Source organism: Aedes albopictus, chromosome 2 (genome assembly GCF_035046485.1).
Source record: "Aedes albopictus strain Foshan chromosome 2, AalbF5, whole genome shotgun sequence".
Lineage (NCBI taxonomy): Eukaryota > Metazoa > Arthropoda > Insecta > Diptera > Culicidae > Aedes > Aedes albopictus.
This window is the reverse complement of record NC_085137.1, coordinates 189,965,758-189,972,732: the sequence shown is the minus strand read 5'-3', so window position 1 is coordinate 189,972,732 and position 6,975 is coordinate 189,965,758.

Below are 6,975 nucleotides of genomic sequence, written 5' to 3'. Positions count from 1 at the left end.
AGAAGGAACTCCTGGAGGATTCCCGGAGAAGGAACTCCTGGAGGATTCCCGGAGAAGGAACTCCTGGAGGATTCCCGGAGAAGGAACTCCTGGAGGATTCCCGGAGAAGGAACTCCTGGAGGATTCCCGGAGAAGGAACTCCTGGAGGATTCCCGGAGAAGGAACTCCTGGAGGATTCCCGGAGAAGGAACTCCTGGAGGATTCCCGGAGAAGGAACTCCTGGAGGATTCCCGGAGAAGGAACTCCTGGAGGATTCCCGGAGAAGGAACTCCTGGAGGATTCCCGGAGAAGGAACTCCTGGAGGATTCCCGGAGAAGGAACTCCTGGAGGATTCCCGGAGAAGGAACTCCTGGAGGATTCCCGGAGAAGGAACTCCTGGAGGATTCCCGGAGAAGGAACTCCTGGAGGATTCCCGGAGAAGGAACTCCTGGAGGATTCCCGGAGAAGGAACTCCTGGAGGATTCCCGGAGAAGGAACTCCTGGAGGATTCCCGGAGAAGGAACTCCTGGAGGATTCCCGGAGAAGGAACTCCTTGAGGATTCCCGGAGAAGGAACTCCTGGAGGATTTCCGGAGAAGGAACTCCTGGAGGATTCCCGGAAGGAACTCCTGGAGGATTCCCGGAAGGAACTCATGGAGGATTCCCGGAAAGAACTCCTGGAGGATTCCCGGAAGGAACTCCTGGAGGATTCCCGGAAGGAACTCCTGGAGGATTCCCGGAAGGAACTCCTGGAGGATTCCCGGAAGGAACTCCTGGAGGATTCCCGGAAGGAACTCCTGGAGGATTACCGGAAGGAACTCCTGGAGGATTCCCGGAAGGAACTCCTGGAGGATTCCCGGAAGGAACTCCTGGAGGATTCCCGGAAGGAACTCCTGGAGGATTCCCGGAAGGAACTCCTTAAGGAGCACCTGAAGGAACTCAGGGGCTGTCCGTTAATTACGTAAGGGTTTATGGGAGGAGGGGGGGTTTGAGAAATCTTACACCTCATACAAAATTTTTTGGGTTCTCATACAAAAAATCTTACAAGGGGGGGAGGGGGTGTCGGAAAATCGCAAAAAACCCTTTCCGTAATTAATGGACAGTCCCTCATGGAGGAATCCCTAAAGGAACTCCTGGAGAAAGCCCTGGAGGAACTCCTGGTGGAATCCCTGAAAAAACTCCAGGAAGAAACCCTGAAGGAACTCCTGGAGGAATCCCTTAAGGAACTCTTGGAGGAATCCCTGAAGGAACTTCTGGAGGAACCCATAATCAACTTCTGGGGGAACTCCCAAAGGAACTCCTGAAGAAATTTAAGTAACTCCTGGATCAATTCCCGAAGAAACTCCTGGCGGAACTGCTGGAGGAATCTGTTAAGGAATTCCTGGAGGAATATCTCAAGGAACTCCTGGCGGAATCCGTATGGGAACTCCTGAAGGAATCCCTGAGGAAACTACTCGAGAAATCCGGGAAAAAACTCCTGGAGGTATCTTTGAAGCAACTTCTGGAGGATCCTCTGCACGAACTCTCGAAGGAATCCTTGGAAGAACTCCTGAATGGGACTCCTGAAGGAACTCCTGGAGGAAATCCTGTAGGGCTGAAGTCTAGGGGCAAGACACTGTGCAAACGAGAGTAACTCTGAGAAATTCGGAGTAACTCTTTTAATCCATTTTCACCAATGATCGACGAAATTTGTTGAAAAACATCCCTAAAACTGCAAGAAAGGCGAGATATCGGGCAATTTTTTTTTGATTTTGCGATAAATCAGGCAACAGCCAAGTACAAACGGGAGCAATCCGGAGAAATTCTGAGCAACTCTGTGGAGGAAAATGTACTCTCCAGCACAGTGTCTTGCCTCAAGGCTGAAGTAGCCTCTGCGAATTCTCTGAAGGAAGGGATAAACTCCCTGAAGAAGCTTCTAAAGAATTCCTGGAAGGAACGCCTGGAGGAATCCCTGAAAAAACACTTTAAGTCAGAGATGCATTTTGAACGCTCATGTTCAATGAGCGTGCCAAAATTGTTCCCTTCGAGCTCTCAAGATCATGTTCAAAATTTTGAACACAATCTTGGTTACTAGATTGAACACGGAGCGGTGTTCAAATTTTGACAGGTCAAATGCGTTTTGTCTGGACTGGGAATTTGGAGGTCGGGGTTATCGAGAAAGGAAGATCACAATGCTTTTGAACCCTCATACGTAAAAGATTTGGGCTAAATATTCTCATTACGTCAGGACGGGACCAGGTCTTCGAGTCCTGTCTAGTGGCGTGCTTCTCATTAGCTCGGCTGGGTCTGTCAGCACCACGACATATGTAGTGTAGTGAAAACCTCGCGAAGATCCACGCCATAATATCGTTGAATACTGATAGATGTCCAGGCCTAACCGGGATTCGGCTGGGTTAATGAGGAGAGTCTTTTATTTATTTACATCTTTTCGTAGCTCAAGCCTCCGCTTCCACAGGACCCACGCATTTTAGGCCGCAGAGGCCGCAAATGCCCGAATATCTTCCGAATAGTTAGGGACTCAAATCCATCTTGATTCGGTTCCATTGAGGAAAATATCGTCCAGCAAAACGTAAGTGGCAGTATCGGCAGCAACTAAAATGGCTGTAGTCAATGCAATACTTTTCATATAGAAAATCCTTTTGGAGAGAGTTGGGCACATGAAGACATTCACAAACGGTAATCTGTAAAGTCGTGACAACTTTTATATACATGAGACAGGCAGGGACATGCAGGGAATAAGCATTTCATTTTTTATTTCTAAATTGTTTTTTTTTTCACGGTTTGGCAAGGAGAATAACTAAAAGACACAGAATGACACCTACGGGTGCCTACGGCAGCAATGTGTTGCTACCTGTTGCTACCTAGCTACGAAGTGCACTGTGATCAGGCACCTGAAAAGTTTGAACATGAACACGGCTCACGTGAGCACAGCTCTTGAACAGAACATGAACAGAACACGTTCAAATGCATCTCTGCTAAGTAACTCCTAGTGGAATCCTTCCTAGAACCCTTGAAGAAACAGCTGGAGAAATTCCAGGAACGAATCGGGAGGAATCCTCAAAGGAACTCCAGGATTAATTTCTGAAGTAATTTTAGGTAGAATCAATGCATACTTGAGGAGGAATCCCTAAAGAAACTCCTGGAAGCATCCCTAGATAAACTCTTGGAGGATTCCTTGATGCTTATGGAGGAATCCCTGCAGGAGCTACTCGTGGAATCCCTGGAGGTATTTTTGAAGGCATCTCTGGATGAACTCCGGGAAGAATCCTTGGAGAAACTCATGGAGAAATCCCTGCAGGAACTCCCGGAAATCCATAAAGAAACTCTTAGTGATTCTAGTGATGCCCTACAGAACTTCTGATGGTATACGTGGAGCAAGCTCTGGAGAAATTTTACAAATATATCATTGACAATAAGTCATTATAAGAACTTCTCGATACATCTCTGAAGTAACTTCTGAAGTAATTAACCCTTTATAAGGCCGAGAGAACCAGGCACGGAATCCACTCGTTCTTCGTTGGAATATAAAGTACATGTAGTGTAACACGGTGTGCCGAAAACCGTTATTAACAAATAAAAATGTCCACCCAAACGGCACCCGGCATTCGAAAGATATACGTATCTCCTCTGAAAATTTTAAAATCTTTCATCGAGGGAAACTAAAGTTTTTGTGATTTGAAGATTTTGAGCCATTTCCATAGGATTTTCTTATATGAGTAAATATGCACGCACGGTGTGCCTCATATCAATATTAACAAATAAAAATGTACTCCAAACTAACACCCGGCATTCGAAAGATTTACTATTCTAGTATCTCCTCCGAAAATTTGAAAAAAAAAAAATATCGAGGGAAATCAAAGTTTTTACTGTTTGAAGATTTTTTTCTATTTTCATAGAATTAACTCATATATGGGAATATTATCATACGGTGCTCTTCATATTATAAACAAATAATAACACTGCTCAACATTTTTTTTAAAACTTCGAATTATGAGATGAGAAAAAAAAAGAACAGGGTTTTGGAACCCTAGAAGTGTGATATTGAAAGAATTTTCGAAAAATATTGGAACGGGACTTCACAGTTCAAGACCGAAGTTTTAATTTAGAACTTGGGGTGTTGAATTCTCGCGTTTAGTATCATACATGCGTATCTACAATGATCGATTTCTTCTCATCGATTTTCTCTTCGGATTATTCCGGGAAATACGACCAATTGGCTTTTTAAGCGATGTTGTAATAATTCCATATTCTGAATCTGTACAACAAACTGAGCCGAAATCCAAATTTTCATGAATTTTGGAGCCCGGGAACCTATTCAAAAATCAATTTGAAGTTTGTATGGGAGCGATTTGTCGAATCACCCCTCGTCGGATTTTGTACTGGACGGAGCTGTCAAGCAGTTGCTCAGCTGTCAAAAGGTGATTTGAATAAATCTTTTTGAAATTGATTTTAGGTATCAAAACAAAGTTGTAAAAAATTGAAAAAAATCATAGAGGTTTAGAAAAAGGTGCTCTTTTGTTTAAAAATATAAAATCATTGAATTTTTCTAAATTTAAAAACCCAATAGTCGGATAATCTATCGGTGTATTTCGGTGAAGGACGACTAGGACTAGCATCTAAAACAACAAAAACAAACAAAAATGATTTGCCGGCCAAGTTATTAATCAAAGAGAAAAACGATGAAGGGAAATCGATCATTGTAGATACGCCCGTATGCTACTGAGCGCGAGCATTAATATACGCACAGGGTTTCTAGGGTCACAAACCCCTATTATTTTTTTTTTCTCATTCCATAACGCAAACTAGTGTTGAACGGTGTCATGAGTTTCACAAATTCCAAAACGTACAATAAATATTCAAGCAACTTCTCTGAAAATTTGGCAACATTTCATTGAGAGGAATGTCAATTACCGTAGTTTAAGAATCTTATTAATATTTCATAGTTCTACCTGCTAATCGAATACAAAAATAAAATGTGGCACGCCGTGAGCGTTGATTACATAATCTTTCTAAGAGTTTGGCACCGTTTTTTTTTGTTTTAAATCACGTTGTAAATATGTTGGTATCTTGTCGGTGAATTTGAAAACGTTTCATGGTGAAACGAGAGTAAAGATGAATTAACAGCCCAAGGTTTTGGTATTCTTATGAAGCTTTGTAAATCGTTGATATATCGTTGTTTTAAACTGAATCTAAATGCCAGCTTTTGTACGACATGTTACTAACGTGTCTTCCGTGAATTTAGAAATTTCAAATTTGAATGATCATCAGTAACAACAATTTTAAGCTTTGATTTCAATTTCATTGGAGATATGGATACTATCGCTTTATCTATAAACACGTTAAAAACACCTACTGAGTTTTGTAACAGTATTGCAAAAAATGTGAAATATAATCAAAGTTTTAGATGAGTTACAAAATAAATATTCATTGCGAGGAATGAATTGCAATAATATTCTATGAAGTTACTACATTTTGAATATACTTTATCATACCTTTCTTATATTTTCAGAAGTTGTTTGAATGTTGTATCTTTGGAATAGTGTTTGTGAAACTCATTAATATTTTGTTTATGATTTGAAGAGCCAATGAACCATCCTATGACAATATTTTCATATATGAGCTAATTCTATGAAAATACAGGAAAATTTTCAAACAATTTAAACTTTGGTTTTCCTCAATAAAACATTTTCAAATTTTCGGAGGAGATACTAGAATAGTTTTAGAAAGGTCTGTTATCTTTTTATTCGTTTTTGCTAAATAACATTAGCACTTGCACTTGCAAAATTGAATATTTAAAATATGTTTTGTATCCACTGGCACTTTGATATAGTCTAATTTAATTTGTTTTCAGCGTTTATGAATCTTTGAATAAAAACTAAAAAAATATATAATCGAGATTTTGTTTAAATTGAGCGTAGATCCAGGTAGGACATTCTCGAATGTTACGCGAGTTTCGCATAACAACAGTGAAAATCACCACTTCAAATAGAGTTAAGAAACTATAGAGGAAGAATGTCGCTGGCGTCGCTCCCGAAACATCTTTTGCTGGTGGAGATAGGCAGGGATATAAGTGTCAAAGCGAAAAAGTATGCAGTTTGACAGTTAGATACCCGACATGTTTCCGAACGAGAACAAAGGGAACAGCAGCGACATTCGTCCTCTATAGTTTCTTAACTCTATTCCACTTCATCATCGCGAGATAAAAGTTGATCCGAACCGGGATCCGAACAACAAATTCGCAAGTCCACCAATAAAAAACAGTCCATTTTCAACCCCAGAAGCAGAAGCATCTTGAAGCCTGTCTTGAAGGTAAGTTGACTCTTTGTGTGCATCGAATAATTAACGTTAATCAAAATATCATTAATCTTATTTCAGGTTGCAGAAAATCGTCGGATACGTCATACTCGGAAGATCGATAGGCAATCTGCCGCTGAAGGAAGGCTCTAAACTGATTCGAATCAGATCCGGCAACATCCGTAGAACAGCGTTATAAAAGAAGGAGGTAAGTTCTTCTCCACACATTTCATTATTCGTTCAAATTCCGACATTTTCATCTTATTTGTAGGAACCTCGAATTGTTCACAGGCCGGATGTGAAACCCGCTGCCGGATTCGGTCAACCGACTGTAGCAACCAGGCTTCTCTCACTCTCACTCTGTAATGAAGGTGCCAGCAAAGAAGGAAGAGCCTTCAAACAATAGTTCTGACGACCATGAGGAAGAACCCAAATCAGCACCGGCGAAAGCTGCAGCTGTACCGAAAAACGAGGAAGAAGAGCCAACAGTGGAACCTTTGTGAATCCACGAATATAAGAAACCTTACAAACAGTTGTTGCTACTTACCGTGGCTGCCAAGCAACAGATTCTGACCAAGTACAAAGTCAAGTGGAGATTCTAGCGATCGCTAGCCTCGAGGCGCTAGAGAAACAACCGCCGGTAAAAGGAAGCCGTAGCGGTGACTTCTTCAAAGAAAAATCTTGAATCGTCCAGCGTAGATTC